The sequence below is a fragment of the Podarcis cretensis genome (assembly GCF_951804945.1).
Source record: "Podarcis cretensis genome assembly, chromosome: 7".
Lineage (NCBI taxonomy): Eukaryota > Metazoa > Chordata > Lepidosauria > Squamata > Lacertidae > Podarcis > Podarcis cretensis.
Genome location: NC_137176.1, coordinates 20,753,967 through 20,767,333, shown reverse-complemented (window position 1 = coordinate 20,767,333; position 13,367 = coordinate 20,753,967). Strand labels below are relative to the sequence as shown.

Sequence of the window (13,367 nt, the reverse complement as noted above, 5' to 3'; positions counted from 1 at the left end):
CGACTAAATAACAACAACAACAAATAAAATAGGTGTTGTCCTAAATAAAGAAGCCCTCAAGTGGGCAAAAAAGAGTGCCTCCTTGCTCAACTCCTTTGAGGAACAAGGCCCTATGTTGTGTGCCCATCATACAATTTTCCTGCTTGCATTCCATTGCCTTTTTTCTCTAGACACTAGTATGGGTTAGGGAAAAAGAGTTGCCAATCAGTTCAACCTCAAGGGAGGGCACAGAACTGCAACTGTTAAAACGATATGCTAGGGGAAAGTGAGATCATTTTTACATCAGGGAGCAAAACAGCTTGAGAGACTGCCCTAATTTTATGCTGCATGTTGTGTCTACCACTCCCCAGAGTGCTTATCACCTGATGAAGTAGGCCATTGCCTATAATAGCTCAGATAACATATAAGGCAGTTTAGTCTCCAAGGTGTCACAGCACTTTTCCATGAAGGTGTCATATCCAGCCTGTAATGACATAAACACTGATTTTCAGGACAGATCGCTGGCTAATTGTTGAGATTCATTTGCACCAAGCTGTTCCTCACATGCAGAGAGACTATAGCTGCTTGTCGCCTCATGATAACCTTATACAGTGGTACCTTGGGTTAAGTACTTAATTCGTTCCGGAGGTCCGTTCTTAACCTGAAACTGTTCTTAACCTGAAGCACCACTTTAGCTAATGGGGCCTCCTGCTGCTGCCACGCCGCCGGAGCACAATTTTTGTTCTCATCCTGAAGCAAAGTTCTTAACCCGAGGTACTATTTCTGAGTTAGTGGAGTCTGTAACCTGAAGCGTATGTAACCTGAAGCGTATGTAACCCGAGGTACCACTGTAATGAGTAAATGCTCAAAAATATTTTGCCAAGATCTACCACTTTCCTTCCATGAATATTAATGGCCACTATCATAAAAAGGACATTTATTTCTATTGGTTATAATCCAGACACTCAAATCTCATGGAGACTAAGTTGCATGTCTGCAACTTTTTAGCAACCACTGTTGTTTAAGGAAAGAAACCTGGGCACAGATTAGAAGGAAAGCAAAGGGAAAAGGATGCAGGACAGAGACTTCCAGAGCTGTCTTTGAATTGTTAATAATAATGATGGTGATAATAATAATTTATATAGCATCTGTCAGGGTGCTGTCAGCGGCTCCCAGCTGGTTGCACAGGAAAGTATAAAGAAAAGGAAAAGTTTCAAGTTTCTTACAGTTCTTTTTTCATTTCAAACTTTACAGAGAGAGGCTATAGAACCCAGCCTCTTGGATGGCGTTGTCCCAAGTGAATCTCCACTCCACCCCCCATCTCTCCCACTTCCTCATCATCTTCATCATCACCTACTCTATGGGTGGCACTAAGTCCCCTCTGCCCAGTCTCTGACAATTAGTTTTCTTTAACAGTGGAAGCAGGTTTTCAGAATGTACACAGCTCTTCTCCAGGCTTTGATTATGAGAGCAAAATTTAAACATCCAATAGTCTAGATAGAAACCACTGGGTAGTCAGGCTGATGGTTACTTGGTTGCAGATGTTTACTGGCCATTGCTGTTGGCATGGAGATACTCTAGGTTGAATGGAAATATGCCATTCTGATGTCACATGTGATGTCACAAAGAGGCTATGCTTTAAGTCTTGGTAAAGCCAAAAGCAGTTAACAGTCAGACTGCATCTCAGCCCTGTCAAGATGGATCTCCATAGCAGGTGATGAATAGTTTTATTTGGGGGATATATTAACTTTTACTATTGGAGAAAAGTTTTAGATAGGTTTGCCAGTTTGTAACCCATCATGTTTAGGCCAATAGATATACATTCACAACCCTGTACCCATCAAAGAATCAACTTTATGTCTGACTTTGGGATGGATTCATACAACCACATTTCCTTTCTCAAGAAAGGTTGGAATGTATGTAATTTGAATGTCAGGGTGCTGTCAGCAGATCCTGGCTGGTTGCCCAGAATAGTATAAAGACAAGGAAAAGTTTCACACAGTCCTTTTTTATTTCAAACTTTACAGAGAGAGGCTATAGGACCCAGCCTCTTGGTTAATGGTGTTGTCCTGAGTAAATCTCCACCACCCACTTCCTCATTCACCAACCTCATTATCTCCTCTATGGATGCCACTAAGTGCCCTCTGTCTTAAGCTGTTTGCTCTCCTACTTTTAAGGCTTTCCAGATTCTGGGAGATGGTGGGTCTTGGATGCTTTTTAGTGGCAACATGTTAGCCAGGTGTTGCTCTGGCTCTCCCATGATTTCCCAACTTTCCCCCTCAACTACCTCTAAGCTGCTACCTCCCTCAAACCCCTGTTGTAAATCTATACTATCTTCCTTTTCCTCCTCCCTGGAAGGGTCAGGATGGGGAGGCGGTCTCCACCACTTCTCCTTCTCTGCCCAGCCCTTGATATCATCACAACTATAGCATCATAGCTAAATAATAATTTATATAGCATATATAGCTCTCTTGAGTCACTCTTGTGGGGTTGAATGGCACATCGGAGCACTGTGATGGAAGCCAGAGCACACCAAAACGCCATTTACCTTCCCACCACAGTGGTACCTATTTATCTACTCGCACTGGTGTGCTTTCGAACTGCTAGGTTGGCAGGAGCTGCGAGAGCAATGGGAACTTACTCCGTCAGGGGATTCGAACCATGCCAACCTTTCGATCAGCAAGCCCATGAGGCACAGTGGTTTAGACCAGAGTGTCACCCACATCCCTACTGTAGGTAATGCCAAGTGAAGAATGGACATTGTGAAGCATTGGGAGTTGTAGCTTAACAATACCTGGAGGGTGCTACATTGACTACTGCTGAACTACTGGTATCAATGATAGACAATTTCATAATGATTGTATTTATGCAGTACAACTTTATAGAGTTATAATTCCATTTTTGTTCTGACACTCGCTGGGGAAAATCTATTCACTTCTTTATTTAAATCTCAAATATTAGCCTGAATGTGTGTGTGTGTGTCTGTTCAGTACTAATATGAAATCTGCTTCCAGTGTTGACACAACTTTTTGTAAGACTAAACTTTTCCCATCATGCTTCTTTCTATCATTTCATCTTGCTGCTTGTTATACGGAAAACAAGACTGACAAGTGGTGTCTCATAAATCAGCCAACTTTGTGTACCTGTTCCCCATGCGCTCTGCACCACTGGCAGACAGCTGCAGTCCTACAGAAAATGCGAAATGATTTTGACTTATTTTCAGCTAGGAAAAGCACAGCTAATTTATACTGTGGTGACATGTGTTCCTGAGAAATTACATGACTGCATTCCAGTGGATAGACATAACTTGTCACTTCAGCTGCCATGCAGACCTAAACTAGAGTGACACGCCAGCTTGACATAAATACTGTATTGTGTTTGACTGATGTGTACCTGTATATCCTTTGCTTAATGAAAAATGGCAAACAGCCACAGCGAAGGTTGTTTAGGGTTCAGTAAGTTTTTAGTAGGAGGGAATTAAAGGTGAGCAGCTTGAACTCTGCACTTAACTTTTCGAACAAGCCAACAGTAGCTATGCATCCAGTTCTATTATATGCTGTTATCCTTGACAAGCATGGCATTGAACCCAGGTTCTTTGGGATGAAACAGGTTTTGACTTTAGATTATGCAAGTGTCCCTCAAGGCTTTTCGCCATTCAGTTACATTGAGTTCTGGGTAGAAATGTTGATGCTAACTTTCACAACATGGAGATTACAGTGTGAGTGGGCTTGCACGTTCCTATGACCCTTGTGAATGAAGCCGTCAGGAGTTTCATACCCCCAGCAGGGTCACCCAAGGCAGTAAGTTCAAAGGGGAGGAGCTAGACAAAGAATGATCCAAGAAGTCCTCAACAGCAGAACAGGCAGATGTTAACAAGTGGTATGTTACAACGGCTGTGAAGGCTGCAGCAGATCAGAATATATTGGTCATCGTGATACTCATGCCATCGGAATAGAGTCTTACTGCGAAAAATGTGCATTGGTCAGCGTGCACTGATCTACACACATAAAACAAATTCACGCACAGACATCTTCCAAAAACCCATCCCAGATTCAAACCCCCAATTGTCCCATGGTAATAAATATAGAATATAGAATCATAGAGTTGGAAGAGATCACAAGGGCCATCGAGTCCAACCCCCTGCCAAGCAGGAAACACCATCAGAGCACTCCTGACATATGGTTGTCAAGCCTCTGCTTAAAGACCTCCAAAGAAGGAGACTCCACCACACACCTTGGCAGCAAATTCCACTGTCGAACAGCTCTTACTGTCAGGAAGTTCTTCCTAATGTTTAGGTGGAATCTTTTTTCTTGTAGTTTGGAACCATTGCTCCGTGTCCGCTTCTCTGGAGCAGCAGAAAACAACCTTTCTCCCTCCTCTATGTGACATCCTTTTATATATTTGAACATGGCTATCATATCACCCCTTAACCTCCTCTTCTCCAGGCTAAACATGCCCAGCTCCCTTAGCCGTTCTTCATAAGGCATCACTTCCAGGCCTTTGACCATTTTGGTTGCCCTCCTCTGGACACGTTCTAGTTTGTCAGTGTCCTTCTTGAACTGTGGTGCCCAGAACTGGACACAGTACTCCAGGTGAGGTCTGACCAGAGCAGAATACAGTGGCACTATTACTTCCCTTGATCTAGATGCAATACTCCTATTGATGCAGCCCAGAATTGCATTGGCTTTTTTAGCTGCCGCGTCACACTTTTGGCTCATGTCAAGTTTGTGGTCAACCAAGACTCCTAGATCCTTTTCACATGTACTGCTCTCAAACCAGGTGTCACCCATCTTGTATTTGTGCCTCTCATTTTTTTTGCCCAAGTGCAATACTTGACATTTCTCTCTGTTAAAATTCATCTTGTTTTGGCCCAGTTCTCTAATCTGTCAAGGTCGTTTTGAAGTGTGATCCTGTCCTCTGGGGTGCTAGCCACCCCTCCCAGTTTGGTGTCATCTGCAAATTTGATCAGGATGCCCTTGAGTCCATCATCCAAGTCATTGATAAAGATGTTGAATAAGACCGGGCCCAAGACAGAACCCTGTGGCACCCCATTAGTCACTCTTCTCCAGGATGAAGAGGAACCATTGATGAGCACTCTTTGGGTTCGGTCAGTCAGCCAGTTACAAATCCACTGAGTGGTAGCATAGTCAAGTCCGCATTTTACCAGCTTCTTTACAAAAATATCATGGGGCACCTTGTCAAATGCCTTGCTGAAATCAAGGTAGGCTACATCCACTGTGTTCCCTTCATCTACCAGGCTTGTAATTCTGTCAAAAAACGAGATCAGTGATCGGCAAATGGTAACAGGGGCAGGGCTGTGAAATATGGAAGCCCCTAGTCATGAACCGGCACATGGGTAGTGGATACAGATTCAGTCGCTGTGACTCAAGGAATGAGGCAGCTGAGCAGCTGTATCCATGACTGAGCAACCCTACTTAAGATCCACTCTGCTCACCCCAAAAGGGGGAGGGGCTAGAAAAGGTGCCCTAAACATAGTCTGCCTTCCTTTGCAATCTTACTCAGCTACGAGTGATCGCCAAAGAAGAAGAGAAGATATTGGGGTAGGGAATGTTCTTTCAGTTCAAAGGCCACATTGCCTTCTGGACAACTTTTCAGGTGTCACATGACATGGGTGGGTGGGGACAGAGGCAAAAGTGGGTGGAGCAATGCATGTGGATTTTATTTCTGTACTGTAGACAAGTCAGGGAGTCAGTGATCCAAGCCCTGGAATGTAGCCTTGGAAAACGCCCAACCATGGCAACCCCTGCCCCTAACTTAAATCCAATTGATTTCAATGGGTCTACTTTGGTTAGCACCCATCTGCCTCAGGAGACAATGAAGGAGTGTGTTTCTGGGGATGAAGTTAACTGTTGGGACTACTGGAAGGTTACAGCACCTCCCTTGCTACACTGGCTGCCCTGCTTACCTGTCTGTTTCCATGCACAGTGCAAAGTGCTGGTCTCATTAAGCAAAGGATATAATGTATAAATATGCATATACATTTATACACTTACACATTAATGTATAAATATACATAGAATCCAGAATTAGGTCTGCTTAAGCAGGTGTTTATAGGGAACAAACCACTTCCTTGCATAATGCTCGTCATCACCTATAAAGCCCTATACAGCCTAGGTCCAAGTTATCTGAAAGATAATATCCCCTCATATGAAGCTGCCTGGTGTTTGAGATCTTCAGGGGAGGGCCTTCCCTCAGACCTGCCATCCTCACGGGCATACATGGTGGGGACAGGATAGGCCTTCTCAGTGGCAGCTCCTAGACTTTGGAATTTCCTCCCCAGAAAAGCTGGACTTGCTCCTACCTTGCAGTCCTTTCACTGGCAGGTCACAATTTTCTTGTTCCAATAAGCTTTTGGGATTGACTGCTTTCAATTAAAGGGATGGTGCTATGCTGATTTTATTGCAGTTATTGGTACATTCTAAATACAGTGGTACCTCGGGTTATATACGCTTCAGGTTACATATGCTTCAGGTTACAGACTCCACTAACCCAGAAATATTACCTTGGGTTAAGAACTTTGCTTTCAGGATGAGAACAGAAATCATGCAGTGACAGCGCAGCAGCAGCAGGAGGCCCCATTAGCTAAAGTGGTGCTTCATGTTAAGAACAGTTTTAGGTTAAGAACGGACCTCCAGAATGAATTAAGTACTTAACCTCAGGTACCACTGTAAATTTTATATACATATATAGTTTTAATTCAATGCTGAATTGCATTTTAATGATTTATTTTTCTATGTTTTTAGCAGTTCTTGTTTTTATCAGTAAGCCACCTTGCGTCCCATCTGCAGAAAATCATCATCATCATCATTGCACCCCAGGTATCAAAACTTTGGGAAATGTTGGTATAGTTGCAGTTTTGATGACAGACAGTTGAAAAGTCAACTGTGGCTATTTAATATGTCTCAAGGAGAACTTTATAGCATGATAGCTGCTGTTAACTTCTACACAATAAAATTTAATTGAACATTCACCAAAAGGTTAGGAAGTTAGTCAAACTGTAACTGCTGCAATTATCACCCCACCCTGTAGTCATGAACTGAAGGCAAAACAGTTTTTGTGTGCAAGATAAATAGAAGGAGCAATGGAAGTTTCTAGATGGCTTTCAGGGTTTATACTTTGCTGCTTAGGAAAATATTTCAGTGTTTTCATTTGCAGGATTAAAGTTCCGCAGATTCAGTGTTTATGAATGAAGTTTTTTCAGTTGTATTTAATTAGCAGCAGTAATGTAACTGTTGCATTAAGCCAAGGAGGGAACATTTAAAACTTGTTTTGTTTTAACACATAGATTATGGGGATTCAATGTAAGTGAATAGAGATACACAATGAAACAAAAATATTGACTTTGATTATATGTTTACTGACTCTAGATACCTTATGGTGTTGGCATGGGATTTAGGGTTGCCAACTGACTGGATAAGAATAGATTCACCTAGTCTAATTTTCTCCCTTGCAACTCATCTGCAGAGAAAAGCTGGTGAGCAAATAAGATGCATGGAGATAACTCACGGTAACATATTTACACAAACTGCTGCTAAAGCATAGGAACAGGCATTTTGGTAACAACCTATCCTCATCAAAAAGATGATATGCATCAATAGAAGAGAGGACAAAAGAGGATATACATGTGCACAACATTTCCTATGCTAATTTTTATGTTTGCATATTACCCATGTGCCTTTTAGTCTGCTGACCAGGTAGTTCAAGGCTCATGCTCTTTCTCCTGATGGTTATCTTTGGAATTGACAGCCCTTCAAATAAAGGATGGTCCTTTATAAACTAGGGCAACTCTAGCAGGAATTCACAAGCAGGCCATCAAACCCCCTTGGGAGAACTGGATCTTTTGCCTCTTCTTCTGTGTTTCATGATTGATTTGAAATTATATTTGAAGAACATCTCAATATGTGTGTGTCATGACCCTCTAGATCAGACTCTTCTTCCTCAGGAGATGAAGTTGAAGATTCTGAGTGCTTGGGGGAATTGGCCTCAGGACCAGCCCCAGGTATACCTGTCCAGTCAGAAGCATTTGCACAAGAGGAGCCCAATGTGCCATTATATATCTGGCCTGGGGATGTTGTGTTGCCATTCTCCACTCAGAAGGCTTAGTGGAACCATAGTCTCCTCTACTCTTCCTGAGTCATTCATTGCTAAAGCAAGCTGGACCCATTTAACTGAAGAGGTTCCACTTGCCAAAGATAGAGTTAGCAATTGGAATAGAGTTACCTCTCCTATTGAAGGCTCAGTTTGAGGATGGCTACAGCTGAAACAACACCAAACCTTTGCGCTTGTGGAGGTGGCAGCCAAAACCCTGGCAGGGAGCTGTCCAGGGTACTTCTGAAGCCTCAGCTCTGTACTTTTGAGGCCCTTTCTCAGAATGAGGGTTGGGGGAAGAAGATAAAAAGGCAAAGTATGCACTTATTTTCTTTATAGACAGGTATACAATTACCTCACAGATTAAGGGGTAGACAACAGTTGCTTAAGTCTAAATCTATAACTAATCAGCTTCTCTTTAACAATAGTTGCTATTAGAAACCAGCTTCTTAACTCTGCAATTTTAAAGCATTCAAGGTAAAGTGGGAGACAGTGAGGAAAAGTGAATGAACGTGGTTCATTGCTGTGCCCCTGCACAAAGAACAAAGTGTCTATGGTTTCATACAAGCAAACAGATAAAGCATGTTGTTGTTTATCTGGCAACTAATCGACAACTGGAGACCCTAGTGCCACTGCCCCATATCACCTCCTCTGAATAGCCCTGCTATAAATAGTGGGTGGCGTTGTAGTCTAAACCACTGAGCCTCTTGGGCATGCCAATCAGAAGGTTGGCGGTTTGAATCCGCACAATGGGGTGAGCTCCTGACCCAGCTCCTGCCTACCTAGCAGTTTGGAAGCACGCCCATGCAAGTAAAAAAATAGGTGGCAGGAAGGTAAACAGTGTTTCCATGCACTCTGGTTTCCGTCACGGTGTTCCATTGTGCCAGAAACGATTTAGTCCTGCTGGCCGCTCGACCCGGAAAGCCATTTGTGGACAAACAACGGTTCCCTCCGACTGAAAACGAGATGAGCGCCAGAACCCCATAGTCGCCTTTGACTGGACTTTACCTTTACCTCTTTTTCTTTTTTTCTTCTTTGTTTACCTTTGCCATAAAAACTAGTCATTGACCATGAACTTTGTCCTTTTCCAGGTTCTCCTATGTAAGATAGTCTAGGGTGGGCAGGTCTGCAATGATTGAAGGCATTCTGGAACATTCTGCAGGATCAACAAATGGCTCCATTGTTAACCCTAACATAAACTTGCACAGCAAGAAAGGCTGCAGGAATTTATGCAAGATTCAGTTCTGCTGCTCTGAACTTTATATAAACAAAGCTGTCTGATATAGTGCTCCTGTATGCCACCATCCTAGATCTGATGAGTCTTCATGAGAAAATGTAATACACATTACGTTCCCTGGAAAGTAATATAGGGAAAAGTAAATCAAGGTAAAGAAATAAACAAAAACTCCAAAGAGCTTTCAACAATAGAAGTAGCTTAATATAGTGGAACAGTGGATGGTCACATCTCCATTTTTATTTAGAGCAAACCTAAGTAGTGACCTAGCAAGCCACCCACGAGCAGACAACTCACCATGAGTGAGCGCAGGCATAAAAAGGCTTCTTTGTTATCTAGGTGGGGGTACAGGGCTGCAAACCAATGCCTGCCTTAACCAAGGTTCTCACACAAAGATGCAGGGGTGGCTAACCTTTTTTAAAAAACGCACACACACACACACACACACACACAAACCTTTTTATCTATTTGATTCCCCACCAACTGTCAAAATATGTGGGATCTCGTTTGGCCAGAAAAATGTGTTCGGGGGCACATGGATCGCCTTGAGCCAGCATTTAACCACCCAGATTTAGTATCTATTATTCTAAATATTACTAAAGTTGTGTATCAGGGACTGGACTGAGGAGGAATTGTGGGGACTGCCCCTCCTCTTCCTGCACCTTCCCGGAGAAGAGGAGGACAGTATAGATTCAGAACAGTGGTTTGCAGAAGGGCATAGTTCAGAGGCTGCAGAGGGGAGAAGCTGCAAAATATTGGGGCAAATACAGGAACAAGAATCACTAGGAGGTGATTTACAGGTGGTACATGACCCCAGTCAAACTTGCGAAGATTTATCATCTGCCCAATAATAAATGTTGGAAATGTAATGAGACTGAAGGTACCTTCTTTCACCTTTGGTGGACCTGCCCAAAGATTAAAGCCTTTTGGGAAATGATCTATAATGAAATTAAGAAGGTACTTAAATGTACTTTTCATAAGAAACCAGAGGCATTTCTCTTGGGCATGGTCGGCCAACTGGTGTTAAGGAAGGATAGGACTTTTTTTATGTACGCCACTACAGCAGCAAGGATCCTTCTAGCAAAGTATTGGAAGACACAAGAACTCCCCACACTGGAAGAATGGCAGACGAAAGTGATTGATTTTATGGGATTGGCAGAAATGACTGGCAGAATCCGCGACCAAGAGAAAGAGATGGTGGAGGAAGATTGGAAGAAATTTAAAGCTTATCTTAAGAACTGTTACAATATTGATGAGTGCTAAAATGTCAAGGGGAAGGAAGATGCAGAATTACAGCCGAAAATGTTTGATGATTTAAGGTGAAATTGAGAAAGATAACAAATTTAAATTTAATTGGCTAAAATGGTTGCTGAAAAATGGTAAAATAAGGATGTAAAAAGGGTGAGGTATGGGGAAGTCCGAGAAAGGAGGCTTATGAAAATGAGGTTAAGAACTTATATTTGTGTGTTTGTTTGTATTTGTTGATGTTTTTATGTTGTTGTGGTTGTTTTGTTTTAAAACTGGAAAACTAATAAAAATTATTATTAAAAAAAAAAGAATCACTAGGAGGGAGACAACTAACATACTCAGTGTCTTTTGAGAGCATTCCACCACCGCCCCTTCCAGAACCAGGTGTACCTTGAGAGTAGTAGAACAGAAAGCTCAGAAAGCAGAAATCACAGATCAGCTGGCACAGAGATGATGTAGAATAGGAGAGACTGAGGGGGTGGGACTTTACTTGGAACAATGCCATTATCTAAGAGAGACCATATTCCTTCGTCTCCCTCTGTGTATATTAAATAAACTACTTGGTAAGAACTCTTCTTGTTTATCTGCTTCTTGGCTGTCACTGTGCAAGGTATAGGATTCCCTGAAGCCTGGCACTGAGGCCCTCTTAATGCAACAGCAGTTGGCTCACCTCTTTATTCTGAGCCTGGGTTTACCCAGGTGTTGTGGTTAGGCATGCCACAGCATCAGAGTTCCTCCTCTTTGACTAATGTTCAGATTGGAATGTAGTCCTCCTTTGGGATTCTGACTCAAACAAATTCCACATTTGTGTTTTGAGGGGGGGGGGGGTAAACAGGCAATAAACACAGTGGCTAGAAAGTGTGTGGGTGGTGTCACAGTTAGTGAAAATGGGGCCACAAATTTCCTTGGAGGCACCCATCATTTCCCCAAAACAATACCCCTAGGAGGGATAGAACATCAACACATCTCATTGCTCCCAGGGCATATTTTGTGACATACTCTGTATCTATTCCAAGCAGTCATTATCTATCAAATAAAAAGCAGGCCTTGGGTATTGGATCACCTTGTAAACAGGTGTAATGGCTTTTGTTTTGGGTGCATACATTTAGAATTGCACATGGGTGTTTTTTTTTAAAATGTACATACCACTGTATAAATGGGATGGAACAGAATCACAATTGAACAGTTGCACAAGTGCTGTGATTCACCAGTCCCTACTTCTGGTCTTCCCTGTTTATAATACCTCTATGAAAATTACTTCTACCTTATTGTTAACCTTGGCTTCTGGTGTGATAGGTCTCCATCAATAGTAATTCTTGCCTGAGCAGGCATTCTGTTCCATCTTCTCCCATCTTGCCTCTATTGGGCCTTAATTGCTCCCTTCCCATTGTCTCAACTTCCTCAATACTTGGACTGGGCATTTGTGACACTGTCACAATCTGCAGGCACAGTAGCATTATTGAAAACTCAAAAGAGCAATACAGATAGTTGTGTGCACAGCAAGAGGGATTTTGGACATGTATTTCCTGAGCAGCAGCCTCTCACATTGCACATCAAATCACTGTTGAAATGTGATTTTTAAAAAGCTGTTTGACATATGGCACAGGGGATCTGCTGTTCCAAGGTTTGGCATGCGGAAGCCTTCAAGCATGCCTCAAGTAGCTCTTGGGATTATGGATTGTGTGTGCATTACAGCACACATAGGGCTTTGGGTTGGGGTGTACAGCTGTTTCCATCATTGCATCTTTGTGCAACACAGGGCAGTGGGGTGAGTGCTTGAATTCCTACCTGGCCTTATTACAAACACTAAGTCCTTGTCAGGTATAGATACATATGCCAATCCTTCTCAACACTTTTTTCTTTTTTTTAAGTACAGAGAAAACTAAGCTTTGTTTCTCTAATAGAGCAATGTGATGCTATCCCACATCAAAATGGATCCTTGTTTAATTGCATTAATGGGCTCCTAATCAGTGCTCTTTTCCTAGAAAAAGAGGTGTTGTAATTCACCATGAACACCTCCCTTGTTCTCTTAGAATGGCAATGACACCCACCTGAGAGGTACCATAACTGAGTTCCCCTGAGTTCCTGCTCCTAATCAGGATTTAGGAAGGAAATATTATGCCAAACTGAAGCAGCATCCACCTTTTAAAAGGAAAGAAAATTTATTTTTCAAAAGGCGTGCTATTCACAGTCCATGATTCACAACATTCAAAAGCTTTTAGGGTACTTACTTTTCTGCAGTGTTATTTCATAACAGTGTTATTTCATAGCAGGCTGCATGCACATTGCCTCTTTTCTAAAGGATGCTGCAAACGGCAACTTCTGTATTCTCAGAATTGTTATGTTGGTCATTAAAACACTCATTCATGTAAGTCTTTCATGTGCACCCTAAAAGCATGGCTGCGTGCCATGGCCCATTCACACGTATTGTTAAGACCTTAATGGAAATGCTTCATACAAATGGTGCAATACATATAGCCAATGTGACAACAGTGGGGCAGGGTTATTTTTGATTTACTGTTTTGGCAAACACATTTTAAGTACATGTGGTTCCATTTCCCCTCATTCATCCTCTTCAGTCTTGCTTCTCCATGTTGTTGATTACCCCCCCCCCCACACACACACAGTCTGTTTGTGGACTGCAAACTCCTTGGGGACAAGGACCTATCTATTTTTGTCTATGGAACCTTTTGCAGCAGAGGCATGTCTGCTGATAGTTCTGTAATGATGATGGTGACGGTGCAATGAAATGTCAATTGGTGCTGTCTTTCTGTGAGATTTTACAAGAGAAACAACC

The 13,367-nt window shown here is 42.4% G+C and overlaps 1 long non-coding RNA gene across 1 annotated transcript; it reads left to right on the top strand.

Moving 5' to 3' along the window:
* Window positions 1-1,632: 1,632 nt before the first annotated feature.
* LOC307220961 lies at window positions 1,633-11,101 on the top strand. The gene is made up of 3 exons (XR_013841225.1): window positions 1,633-1,693; window positions 9,180-10,111; window positions 10,892-11,101. It is a non-coding gene; the product is annotated as an uncharacterized lncRNA (long non-coding RNA).
* Window positions 11,102-13,367: the final 2,266 nt, after the last annotated feature.